Genomic DNA, 13,477 nt, shown 5'->3' with positions numbered 1-13,477 from the left:
CTAACAAAAAAACGTAGCTTGAAAGTGTTAAATCTTGAGGGCCAACAAGAAAATAAAGGAAGTAAGAGGCAAGCAAAAAAAAGGCAGTGTTTAATTGGATTGAACTGCTTTGGTACTAATGAGCTGCTAATTGGCTTTTGTACTCTGCTCTCCCACTTCTCTTCTCACCATGCTACGTTCCGTTTCCCAGTGTTACAAACAAACAGGGTGAGGAGATGAGGTGCAATCGCATGTTCCTGCTGAGGGGTGGGGAAGTAAATTTAGCTCGTATTGAATTAGTATGGATTAAATTACAGAAATAGCTCGACTCGAGACATTTGCCTTGTCAAACATGAAGCGAATTTTCTTTGACTCCTGGATCGTAATGCGATCACGGATCAGCCAAATGTACGCTGGTGCACAGTTAATGTAATGTCTGAGCTGCTTGATGTTTGAGCAGAATGTTCTTCGCTGCTTAGTTTTGAGCGTCAGGCAACAAACTTTGTACTTGGGCGTATCGCTTTGATCGATACCGTAAAAATTTTACAACTTCCGAAAATAGTTTAGTGTTTCAGTAAAAATTGCACCTGGTACTATAGATCATAAAGACTGTCCTGATGCTCATCCATGGACCCTTTTAATGATAAAAATGAAACAGTAAAGCTTGTCTTCAGAAACCAATAAAGGATACAGATGTAGAAGAATCACATTTTTTCAAACTGGACAGGTTCCATTTGGATTCTTAAAATTTTTCATCCTCATGACATATCATTACATCATATGTATTTTTGCAAACCTTAGGCAAAATGAACTGTATTGGGTGGCACCAGGACACGCCTGTTATCCCTCCTCCCCTTCATCCAGATGGCACATGGTGAGAGCCAGGAGACGGGACGAGATTGCTGCGGTTCACTGAAGCCGAGCGGGAGAAGAAGGCATGAGCTCAGGTTCAGCTGGTCCAGAGCCGCTGATTGGCTGAGCCACCTGTCCGTTCTGTGAGTTGTGTTTGCCAGGCGTGCTGTGGAGCGGGCAGCACCCTGCTGGTGCCATCCGAATGAGCAGATGTTGTCGTGTAGCTGGCTGCTGGGCATTCTGGGCCGTGTGTGTTGGCTGAACGGTGGGCCGGGACAGGGAGAGCCAAAGGCCAGCGGCCCTCATCACGCCCCTGTCAGTCTGGGTTTATTCTGACTGAGCTGTGGCTCTCCTGGAGAACCAGTGACAAAATTCACACCGTCCATATTCCTTTTTCTCGCATAATAAACTTGTTTAAGCTTGAAGAAAAAAAAAGGGGGGTACACGGTAAAGAACGGTTAATATGCAACTAAATATGTAAATATATGCATGAATATGCAAATTAGGATCAGCACCCAAAATTCCTTTTCTGCCATTCCAAATCGCTAGCCAGCTAGTAAACCTCAAGCAAGCTGGCATACATATATATATATATATATATATATATTTTTGTTTGATTGCATTACTATGACAACTGTGGTTTTCCTCATCACGAACTTTCAAGAAGTTACCTATTTAGATGTGTGTAGTTCCATCCCTGAAACGGTTTTATACGCATAACCCCGTTTTTAAATGTCGTAATCTGAATTTAACACGCTGTATTCACATTTACAATTGGCAGACGCCCTCACGTCTTTGCATTTATCTCAGTTATATAGCTGAGCAATTAAGGGTTAAGGGCCTTACTCACAGCCCCAGCAGTGGCAGCTTAGTGATGCTGGGATTTGAACCCATGACCTTCCGAACTTAGTTTAATCAGACCAGCGCATACAAAAAAGGTGACCTTTAGGGTCCAATACAGGCCAGTCAAGATCCACTCAAGAACTGCATAGCTATTTCAGGATTACATTTTTTTACCCAAAAAAGGGACGTAATCGTAGTAACATTCGATCTGGAACAATGTGAGCTAATCCTTTAAAACAGATTCTACACTAAAGTGTAAATAGAATGTAATAGAATGCCTGTGGTGTAAATTTCTTCCAGTTTCTTGCTATTTTGAAAAGCATTTTCACCTTTCGACACATTCACACACATCCTTAGCACACACACACACATACGTGAAGCCTGTAGAATGATTCCCAGATTCGATCGCCGTTCTTTTCTCCGCCTGTTGAAACACTGGTGTCAGGATCGGCAAGGTTTTATATATTTTTTTCCTGTTGGCCTTGATGCGCTCTTGTCAGTCTCGGCAGAAAAGCCTTTATGGCACGAGCTCTGCGTGAGGGAGATCGCAGCTTCCGTACAGATGGCAGATGTTAATAGCTGTAAAAGGGAAATTCAGTCAGTAAAATTTCTTAATATCTCCTCCCCCAAGGTTAGACCTCACACTCGTCTCTGCCTCCCCCCCACACACACAGACACACACACAGACACACACACATACACACCATCTGTGATACACATTGTTCACAGATCCACTGGGAGGAGCTACTTCGTGTGCTCGGGCTGTAAATGTAAAGTGTGCCATATATATATATATATATATATATATATATATATATATATATATATATATATATATATATATATGGCACACGTGTGTGTGTGTGTGTGTGTGTGTGTGTGTGTGTGTGTGTGTGTGTGTGTGTGTGTAGGCTAATATCAAGTGGACTACATTATGTTTGATGAGTCCGTTGCGTGAAAACAGCTCTCCATTCTCAAACCAGGTGTTTCGATAAGCAAACACTTTCCTTTATTTGGTTTGCAATAGATATCTCCAATTCACACACTCTCTCTCTCTCTCTCTCTCTCTCTTTCTCTCTCTCTCTCTGTCTATCTTTTTTGTTCTTTATCCCTCTCTCTCACACACACACACACACTCTCTATAGTGATAGCACCGAGCAGGGATAGAGGGTGGATTGCTGTCTTTGATCACTGTTATTCATTAACCCTTAAGCCTACAAGCAAAAACCAATGCAGTGTGCAGGGGTCAAAGGTCAGTCTGAACAGCTCGTCATTAGCAACCAGCACATCACCAACTCTGTGTGTGTGTGTGTGTGTGTGTGTGTGTGTGTGTGTGTGTGTGTGTGTAAAGAAGACACTTAGGCTAAGCCCCAATTTTCCAGGTCCAAATCTTGAGAGATCATTTCTTACAGTGATGATATAAGACACATTAGAGTATTAGAAATGGTGACCAAACCCAATTTTTCATCCCAGAGCAAACAAAGTGTTCGGAGAATTCTAAAGTTCATTCCGTGAGTAATTCGAGCAATAATTCATTACAGCTTCCAAAGAAACTAGAATAAATTAGCATCAGGATCGTGCATATTTGACTAACTGGCTAACCTAGTAAGAAACAAAATGTTTGGTTGTTATGGTAACCTTACTATTGAACATATACATTGTGCTGAATTGGTATTGGGGGTTGTGGTGTTATCTAATGATTCAAACGACCTTTGAATCCTTAACTCATCACATCTAATATGCAAATATATAGGGAGTCTCTTAATTTGCATATTCACGCACTTCCATCTATTTTTGTTTTGCATGTTTAATAAGGATAAGGTGTTAAGACAATGCTAGGACTGGTTTAGTCATTCAGTAGCGCTAGAAATGTCAAACTGCTCCTTTTAATTTACAGTGTTTTGAGAGAAAACAGGACGTTTCCCATTTCCACTTGTCATCACCTCCCGCTGAGATTACATTTTATATCAGGAATTTTTTTTTTTTTGCTAAACATTTATGGCATTAAATAAATTGAATATTAATTACAACTAGAAAAATCACGTTTTCTGTCAGACAGACAGACAGACAGACAGCCAGACAGACAGCCAGACAGACAGACAGACAGACAGACAGACAGACAGATAGATAGATAGGTTAGAAACCATCTCATATATATACTCTATATTATACACACTATATGCCAAAAGTATTGGGACACGATTTTTCAGCCGTATGTGATTCTTCCCCAATGCTCCTGTGCAAAAAGTAAACTCCATGAAGATCTGCTTTACATGGGTTGGAGTGGAAGATCTTCTGCTATAGAGCTCTAAACCCTATTATACAACTTTTGGATGAATGTATACACTGTCTTCTCACCTCACCTACATCAGTACTTAACTTTACTAACACTCTTGTTGTTGTATGAATCTCCACAAAAGGAAAAAAAAAAAATATATATATATATATATATATATATATATATATATATATATATATATATATATATATATATATATATAATTTATTTTATTTTATTTTTAAGATCTTTCAGGGCTTGCTCACAGGGGTGTGAGTTGTGATTGTTAAAGAGCACAGATTAACTCCTACATGTTTTAGAAAGCCCACGTTTATTGTCACAGTGACAGGCAGGGGAGACCAGAGGCCCCGGTTCATTAGAGGCGGATTTTTAATGTCCTTCGCCGCGTGGTGCCTTTTGAATGCTGAATTGCTTTGAAAGGGAAGAAAGGGAGTCTTATTGAATTTCATTTTTCAAGCACATATTTAATGTATCGTGATCGCTTTCCGTTCCGTTCTCTATGCTCTGTCTAGCCTCCTCCTTCTCCTCCTCCTCCTCCTCTCCTCCTCTATTTCTCTGCGTAGACTGAGAGCCTAATGCTAATTTCCACAGTGAGGACAAGATGGAGACTTGTGATAAGCAAGGCACAGACGTGATGGCCACACTAATGCAGTCCATAACTTCAGTTCATAGATGCTACATGTAGTCGGCATACTGTATCTCCATCCGTGTGGAGTCCATCTCTGTCTATCTTCTCATTACTTTTCTTCTTGAAGCAGTCCAATTAGCTTAGCTGCTATTGGCACGACAAAAAAGATGGATTCGTGGCTCAAAAGAATTATCAGTGCAAATGAATCTCCACATAAAAAGGAGTAAGCAAGGAGCCTGAACAAAGCCGGACATTTCTTTTTTTTACTCTATACCTCGGAGAAATACTGAGACTCTTACTCATCAGTGCAATTGTCTCCGACAGGATCGATTCTTTCTTCGCGTCTGTGTCTTCATCCTCTGCTCCTGAAGAGTCTTCTTCTCTTTATCGCTAGCCTCCAGGATAATGCGCAGAGCTTCCTTGCTGGCATCTTGCAGCCTGCCATGATCAAAAAGACGTATTCTCGACAAAAGAAGTGATTTCCTTATTATCATTATTATATTTTGTAAAATGCCGATTTTGCAGAAAGTTTCATATTTGCATATCATTTCCATTCAAATACGATTGAGAAGGCGGATCTGACCTCGTACATAGACTGTGTGTTCATTTACCTTATTTTGCAAACAAGTTATTGAATAGTAAAACTTCAAAGCAATTTGAATAGTTCCTGCGTCATAAAAGGAAAATGGCATAGGGTTAAATCAATCTGCCCAGTAACCTGTTGGTGCTGGGATTTCAACCCATGACCCTCCAAATGCTCTTTAACCAACAACTGAGCGTACAAATAGAAGGTTTTTAAAGAAATGCATAGATATTTCAGAATTACATTTTATTATATTGAAAAAGAAGGGACTTGGTAGCATTTGATTTGGAACTGCATAGGCTAATTTTAAAATAGATAATATCTTGGTGGTGCTGGGATTTGGATCAACGACCTTCTGTCATGTCATTTGGCAGGTGCCCTTATCCAGAGCGACTTACATTTAGCTCTTTCATACAATTAAGCATCTATGGGGGTAAGGGCCTTGTTTAGGGGCCCAGGAGTGGCATCTGGGTGTGACTGGGATTTAAACTCATGACCTTCGGATCCAAAATACAAACGCCTTAGAAATCTAGCTAAGACCTAAGAACCTGATCCAGCATGACAACACCTCTGTGCAAAATCTGATTCTTGATGTTGAAGTTGAAGTGAAAGAACTTGAGTGTCCTACACAGAACCTTGACCTTCTCAATTCCAATAGATCTTTAGGGTGAAATGGAACTGAACATTTATGTTTGTGTTTGCTTGGAGGCCCAAAGATAGCAGCTCGGCAGTGCTGGGATATGAACTCACGACCTCCGGATCCAAATTCCAAACCACTGAGCTGCTACATCTAGCAATCGAAGTCTCCTTGACATTTCAGCATCAGTGCCTGATCTTACCGACGCTCTCTTCAGTGGAATGAAGACAAATCCCCACAACCATGCCTCAAAATCTAGTCGAAAGCCTTCCCAGAAGTTCTGGAGTCAGATGTTGAACAAGAAACGTTTGGTCATATTGTGTACACATTATTGAATCGAAGCAGGAGAACCTAGTCATGTCAAAAGCACAGACCAGATGATGATGTTTTCTAATGTGAGGAAAGGGGGCGGAGCTTGCAAAGGTAATATTGGGGACGCCCAGATTTCCACACTGACTGACTCGTTATATATAGGTGCAAACGAACACAGATCTTTTGGCATATTTTATTTGGAGTTGTTCAAAACACTCAAAATTTTGCGTCCTACGCTAAACGTCTAAAAGGTTGCAACGTCTCGAAGTCTAAGTGCAGTTGCAAAGCAAAGTCTGTAATAATTTATGCAAATTTTTTGTTGAGTGCTTTTGACTAATTTTTTTTGCGAAAGTATTTGTAAATGAACATCTACAGCTACATTATGCAGACAAAAGTTTGTGGACACCTGAGCAAAAGATGGGTATGTGTTTTTGAACATCCTACTCCACCTCCTCTTCTGGGAGGATGTTCCACAAGATTTTGGTTGTGGAGATTAGAGCTCATTTTACAGGGGTGTTGATAAAGTCAGGTACTGATGTAGGTGAGGTGAGGAGGCCTGTCCAAATTATTGTGTAGTTGTGTGTTATTTTGGCGCTAATGTTTGTCTAGATCTCATAGTAACACATTTAACCGAGAGTGTACTATTTGTGGTTTTAAATCATATAGTTACGAGTTTCTACGACAAGCGTTTGCCTTTTACACTCGGCTATAAAAGCGTTTAGAGGACAGAAATTTCACAATGTGTTCAAAATTCATGTCATGTGAAGGATCCAGATTTAAAAATGATGATTGTTGTGAATATTCCAGTGAAAATTCAGTCTGAGTGAATATACAATGCAAGAACCCTCTTCACGGAATGTGTGTGTGTGTGTGTGTGTGTGTGTGTGTGTGTGTGTGTGTGTGTGTGTGTGTGTGTGTGTGTGTGTGGTGCTGTGCCAAAACAGTGACTGATGATACGTTTAAGAGCATCACGAAACCGAAAGCACGAAAGGCCTTTAATGCGTTATACTGTTTCCGGGGCTGAAGAAGGAGAAGGAGGGTTGGAGTGAGAGAGAGAGAGAGAGAGAGAGAGAGGGGGGAAAAGAAAGGGAGGGAGGGAGAAGACAACATGTCAGCACTGGTTAAACACAGCGATGGGGAGAAGCTGAGGAGGGAAGAGAGTCATGGGTGGTTTTGTTAAACACGATAAATAACACAGGAGACGGCAGCTAAATGGAAATCAATGTGATTAGTCCATTAGTGTGGGCTTGAACTCGCCGGGGTTTTTAACATCTCTCCCTCTCTCCCTCTTTCTCTCTCTCTCTCTCTCTCTCTCTCTTTCTGCTGCCCTTCTCCATTAAGAGCTTATCAACCGAGAGGCCACTTTGGCGTTCTGTCTGGCCTTTTTTTTTTTTCTTTTCCTCCATCTTGCTCTGTCGATCTTCTTTGTATCTTTGTTGTTCCTCTCTTCATTCTTATATTTGATACAAAAGGCGTGGCTGTCGTGCAAAAAAAAAAAAAGGGGAAAAAAGCCCCAATTAGTCTTTGCCGTCCTCTTTTTCAATATTTTTCTTGCCCATTTGCATAACTGCCTTTAATCGCCTTTATTCGACTGATTAACTATTTTCCTGGCGATTGTGCAGTTAAGTGGTAAGTCATAATTAGACTAATAATTGCATTGGCCGAGGCCGAGGCCGCTCTCCGGCTCCGGCATGCCATCTGTTTCCTCGGGGAGGAGTGAGGGAAGAGTGCAGGAGGATTACTAAGGTTTTTACCCTGAGATTAGGCTTTTTACGCACAATACAGGAAGCGTACACACTTGTAGCTATTGTGTGACTGCAATACTGTGTTCGGTTGAACCTTCAAATGTTCAAACTCAACTCTTGACTGATGATTTTATTTATTCTGTGAGAGTATAAATATATAGATATATAAACACCTGACCGCAAGGTTGGTATGTGCTTTTTTTTCGAACATCCCAATTCTCATTTATTCCCCATTTGCTGTTATGAGAAGATGTTCCACTAGATTTCGTGGAGATTTGTGGAGATTCGTTCATCCATAAGGGTGTTAGTAAAGTCAGGTACTGATGTAGGTGAGGAGGTGAGGAAGCCTGGGGTCCAGTCAGTGTTCACATTTATCCCAAATGTGTTCAGTAGAGTTTAGAGCTCTATAGCAGGAGATCTTCATGGAGCTTGCTTTGTACACATGCGCTTTGAAGTGAAGTAAAAATTTCATGCTCCAACATCCAAAGTTATCCGTACAATTAAGTGCCTCTAATTTTGTGGGAAGAACCACATATGGCTAAATAAAATCAGGTGTTCACATGAAGATATGCTTTACGTGGGTTGGATGTATGTGAAAGATCTCCTGCTTTAGAGCTCTAAACCCTACTGAACACATTTGGGATAAATGTGAACACTGACTGCCTTATTAGGGGTCACCACAGCAGATCATCAGTCTCCATACCCCCCTGTCTTCTACATCTGCCTCTTTCACCCCAACCACCTGCATTTCTCCCCTCACCACATCTATAAACCTCCTCCTTGGTCTTCCTCTTTTACCTCTTTCTTGGTGGCTCCATCCTCTTCATTCTTCTACTGATATACCGCATGTTCCAACTCTGCACATGTCCAAACCATCTCAATCTCGCCTCCCTCACCTTTTCTCCAAAACGTCCTACATGTGCTGTCCCTCTAATAAACTAATTTCTAATCCTGTTCATCGTCGTCACTCCCAATGAACATCTCAACATCTTCAGCTCTGCTACCTCCAGCTCCACCTCCTGTCTTTTACTCAATTCCACTGTCTCTAAACTATACAACAAACTTTTCTGTGTTTACTGTATGTTTTTAAGAAACTGTCATTGATTATATGCAATATGCACTTAATACACTCTTAATATTGCTCCCATGTTTTAAATCCTGAGGTCGTTATGAGTAGATATCCTGGATTATAAAGGCGTTAGGATTACTGTTGTAATCGTCACGATCACTGCCATAGATGTCATCACACACATTTGAAAATCCTTCCAGTGAAAATGCGAACGTTATGACACGTTGTTATGACAGTCTCAGCAGCATACAACAGGCGCGTAAATAAACAGTGCGGATGAAAAAACAAGTCGTTCGGCTAAATCCTGATGTTGATTAGAGGCTCTGAATAAACGCGTGTCATAGCTGACACTGTGATTACACATACACAGGAAGTCTGAGATGAAATTATATTTAGTGTAAAGTGCACTATTTACACTCTAAAAGCACTGAGTCGGACTGCGACTTTTGTCTGTTTAATTTGTAGCTATCATTTTTTTTTTTGGGGTGTTTGGGGTGTAGCTCTATAGCAGGAGATCTTCCACATACATCCAACCAATGTGAAGCAGATCTTCATGGAGCTGGCTTTGTGCACAGGAGCTTTATCATGCTGGAATAAGTTTTGGGTCTCCTAGTTTAACTGAAGGTCAAATTTCTTGCTATGACATCCAAGGCGTCCAATACATTTGTGTGCCTCCAAGTATTGTCCCAATACTTTTGTTAATATAGTCTATGTAGATAGATAGATAGATAGATAGATAGATAGATAGATAGATAGATAGATAGATAGATAGATAGATAGATAGATAGATAGATAGATAGATAGATAGATAGATATTCATAAACATCATAATGCAGATTTTATTTTTGGCATAGTGCAGTGATTTTAGTAATCACCCTACACACACACACACACACACACACACACACACACACACTTCAGGAAGAAGAGATTGAAGCACAGACCCTAATGAAGGATGAAGGCGACACTCCCAGGACTCTTTGGCCCCTCGAGAGACTCGATCTGATTACGAGTGTCTTCATTTCTTAGTTAAATTTGCAGGGTTTTTTGCTTCTCTGGAAAAAAAACAGAAATCACCACAGTGTGCTTTATGATACTTCTGTACCACTCATGTTGATCGCCCCCTGATACCAAAACTGTGTGTGGAGATGCATTTTTGGAGATGCAGCCAGAACAGCTGTCATTATGAGTTGCATTGCCATTCATTGGGTGGTGGTTTTGATGAATGGATGGATGGATGGATGGATGGATGGATGGATGGATGGATGGATGGATGGATGGATGGATGGATGGATGCATAGATGAATGGATGGACAGCTAGATGAATAGATGGATGAATAGATGCATGGATGCATTGAAGGAATAATAGATGGATAGATGTATAGGTGCATGAATAGACATACCGACTGGCAGGTAGGAGGTTGAATGGATGGATGGATGGATGGATGGATGGATGGATGGATGGATGGATGGATGGATGGAAGAATAGAAGCATGGATGGATGGATGGATGGATAAATAATTAGACAGATTGGTGGGTAGGAGGAAGGATGAATGGATGGCAGCTGGGTGGATTGATGAATGGACAAACAGACAGATGGGTGGATGGATGGGTTGTTTAGATGTTTTATTTGATAGACAGACATGTTATTAATGGACGGACAGTTAAGTGGGATGATAGATAGATCTTGTTAGGTAGAGTAAATAGGAAGCTGAAGCTTTGCAGCTGGGATTAATCCATCGTCAGTATGGTGAAATCCTGGTTCGTGTTGTCCCTGTCACACTCACATCAGTCACATCAGTCAGTGTGTTATTAAAAGACAAGTGTAAGTGGAGATGTTCCCACCTCTGGAGCCCATACTGACACTCTTTTTCAGCTCCTCAGCTCTGTTCCGCCTGTCCGTCTCTCTCCGAGCACTCATCCCTCATGCTGTATAATATCCATTAGGATCCTTCAGGCTGGGACGCTAATGACAGGAGCAGACGGATTTTGAGGTTGAACATTCCGTCTCTCTGATTAGCGTGCAAGGTGAGAACGCTGCAGGCTAATTACCCTGAGTTACTGTCTGCAGAGCTTCTACGTGGTGCTAACCGGCTCCATCAAAACAGCTGGTGCATCCCGGAACAGGCCTGGCTTTGTTTATCAGGAGACAGTGGCTGTGTCTCTGAGAGCTTTCTCAGTGACAGGTACTGATTAGCACGTCGGCTAACGAGCCGAGGTCTGTTTGTATTGTTTCTTTTTGTCTCTAGCTCACAAAAGGTGGAATGATGAGCGAGATGATGCCGAGGCATTCTCTCAAGCCACGTGATCCATCTGTTTGTTTGTGATTGACTTTCTGGCAGCATGGTTCTACCGATTTAGGAACAGTTACAAATGTTTTGGTAAGGGTTAGGGGCGGAGTCACAATAGGGCTTTTTTGTAGCTTTTTTTTCCATCTTTTGTGGCTTTTTTTATGATTTATTCATAACACAAAAAAGCTTAAATCTACTTCTCTCTAATGGTTCACCATCATGAAGACATGACCTAGTAAAACCCTGATTACGCACAAGAACCCATTTTCGTCTTTTTTATTGGGTTCCATGACGGTTCTTTTATATAATTAAGGCTTTTTATCTCCATAATGTTCTCCTTAAATCCTTCTATGTGAGGAAAATGATCTACAGTAGGGTTCTATATAGAATAATTCAGCTGTTTCCACTAGAACCAACAATTATCTTGGATTTTGGATCAGAAGGTCATAAGTTGGAATCCTAGCACCACTAAGCAGTTATTGCTGGGGCCTTAAGAAAGGCCTCTAACCATCAACTGCTCACTTGTATAAAAAATTTAATAACTGGATAAGACAATTTATGGCCGAATGTACCCAACACCCTGAAGAATTTGTTTGTGTTCTGGAAAGATTCATTAAATCTTTATGAAATGAAAAGTGGAAATAAAATTAAGTTCCTCAGTTCTTTGGAAGGTTGAGGGTTCTAAGCCTTGTTTGTATTGTCTTTATAACCCTTAAGCATTCTTTATGGGTTTTCTGGATCACTCTAAGCCTCCTATATTTTTTACCCTTCTAATTTTGGAAAATCCTGATTCTATTTAAGATCTTTAATGGATCTCCTGGAACAACAAACCAAAGGCCTTCTTTTGGTTCTAGTTAACCTTTTTGGTTTCTTGGCCATTTTTAATAATACCAGATGCAATTCTTGAAGTGGGCTATGGACCTAGTTTGTGCATTCTTTTAGAAGAACTCAGTTCCTAAAACCTTCTTTTGATAGTTAATGGTTTTAGCTTCATGATGGTCTATTCGGAACCCTCTGTAACACTCTGTAGTTGGGATCTATCCTAAGATCCTGTAGTAAGGTTCTATCAAAAGATCCTGTAGTAGGGTTCTATCATAAGATCCTGTAGTAGAGTTTTATCATAAGATCCTGTAGTAGGGTTCTATCATAAGATTTTGTAGTAGGGTTCTATCATAAGATCCTGTAGTAGGGTTCTATCCTACAATCCTAAGGATCTTATTAGAAATATTACTAGATGTCATGATTTTTGCATTTTTCTGTACCTGTAAATTAGAGGGTTAACTTAATGGTTCCTCAACGATTCCTCAAGGGTTCCTTAAGGGTTCTTTGGATAGTTAGGGATTGTTCACTTTCTTAAAATTTACTTGGAACTCTTTCAGATATTTTGATCTCCCAAGATCTTTAAAGGGATCCTCACAGAGGACAAACCACCAAGGGGTCTAAAACCTTAGAAGAACATGGTTTCTCAAGTGACACTAATAAACTATTGTGTCTTATGAGGTATTGTTTTAAAGATTTATAATCACATTCTTAAAATCACACAAATGTGCATTGGTTCCCCCTTTTGAGTCCGGTTCCTCTCAAGGTTTCTTCCTCTAACATCTAAGGGAGTTTTTCCTTGCTCCAGTCACCCCAGGCTGCTTATCAGGGATAAACACACACCATTCACTTTCATTCTTAAATTCTGTAAAGCTGCTTTGAGACAATGTCTATTGTGAGAAGCGCAATAGAAATATGCTTGAACTTGAACTTTAGATTTGACCCACTAAAAGCACATCCCGGATAAGATTCCTCGAGTCTTCTTTGGCTGAAGAACAGTTTTCTATTGGTGAAAGGGGGATCTTATCTGAAAGGTAAACTCAGCTATAGTCTTCCAGGTAGAGCCATTGAGAGGTTATTAGTCTGCTGGATTTAACGCTCAGGAGTGTTGTTTTGTCTGCACGGGGGGTTTGTAATAGTTTTTCAGCAAAATCTTATTATTGTAAAAACATTTTCTAGTATTGTGATGTAACTTGTACAGACCCGGTACAAAGTACATGAATATAAATGTTTGTAAAAAGGTATTGTGGGGGAAAGAAGGAGAGAAGAAGAGAGAGGGAGAGAGAGGGAGAGGAGAGGAGCGAGTGAGTGAGCAAGAGGCTATAAGTACTTTGCTTTCGGATGGTTTGTGAAATCAATGGTGTGTGGCAGTGTGATCGATGAAAGGGCTTAGGAGAAGGGAGTGGGCTAATGGGCAGGT

At 40.6% G+C, this 13,477-nt stretch overlaps 1 protein-coding gene and 1 long non-coding RNA gene across 5 annotated transcripts in view; one reads left to right on the top strand and one right to left on the bottom strand.

The window, feature by feature from the left end:
• The window catches only part of gse1b (Gse1 coiled-coil protein b), a 224,166-nt gene that overhangs the window by 156,484 nt on the left and 54,205 nt on the right, over positions 1 to 13,477 (top strand). The window lies entirely within an intron of this gene.
• Positions 601 to 11,200, bottom strand: LOC124396020. Its single transcript, XR_006927707.1, has 4 exons — positions 10,793 to 11,200; positions 9,892 to 10,002; positions 2,049 to 2,253; positions 601 to 1,250 (listed from the first exon to the last, which is right to left on the bottom strand). It is a non-coding gene; the product is annotated as an uncharacterized LOC124396020 (long non-coding RNA).

The sequence above is a fragment of the Silurus meridionalis genome, chromosome 13 (assembly GCF_014805685.1).
Source record: "Silurus meridionalis isolate SWU-2019-XX chromosome 13, ASM1480568v1, whole genome shotgun sequence".
Taxonomy (NCBI): Eukaryota; Metazoa; Chordata; class Actinopteri; order Siluriformes; family Siluridae; genus Silurus; species Silurus meridionalis.
The sequence above is the reverse complement of the archived record's forward strand: the minus strand, read 5'-3'. Positions and strand labels throughout refer to the sequence as shown.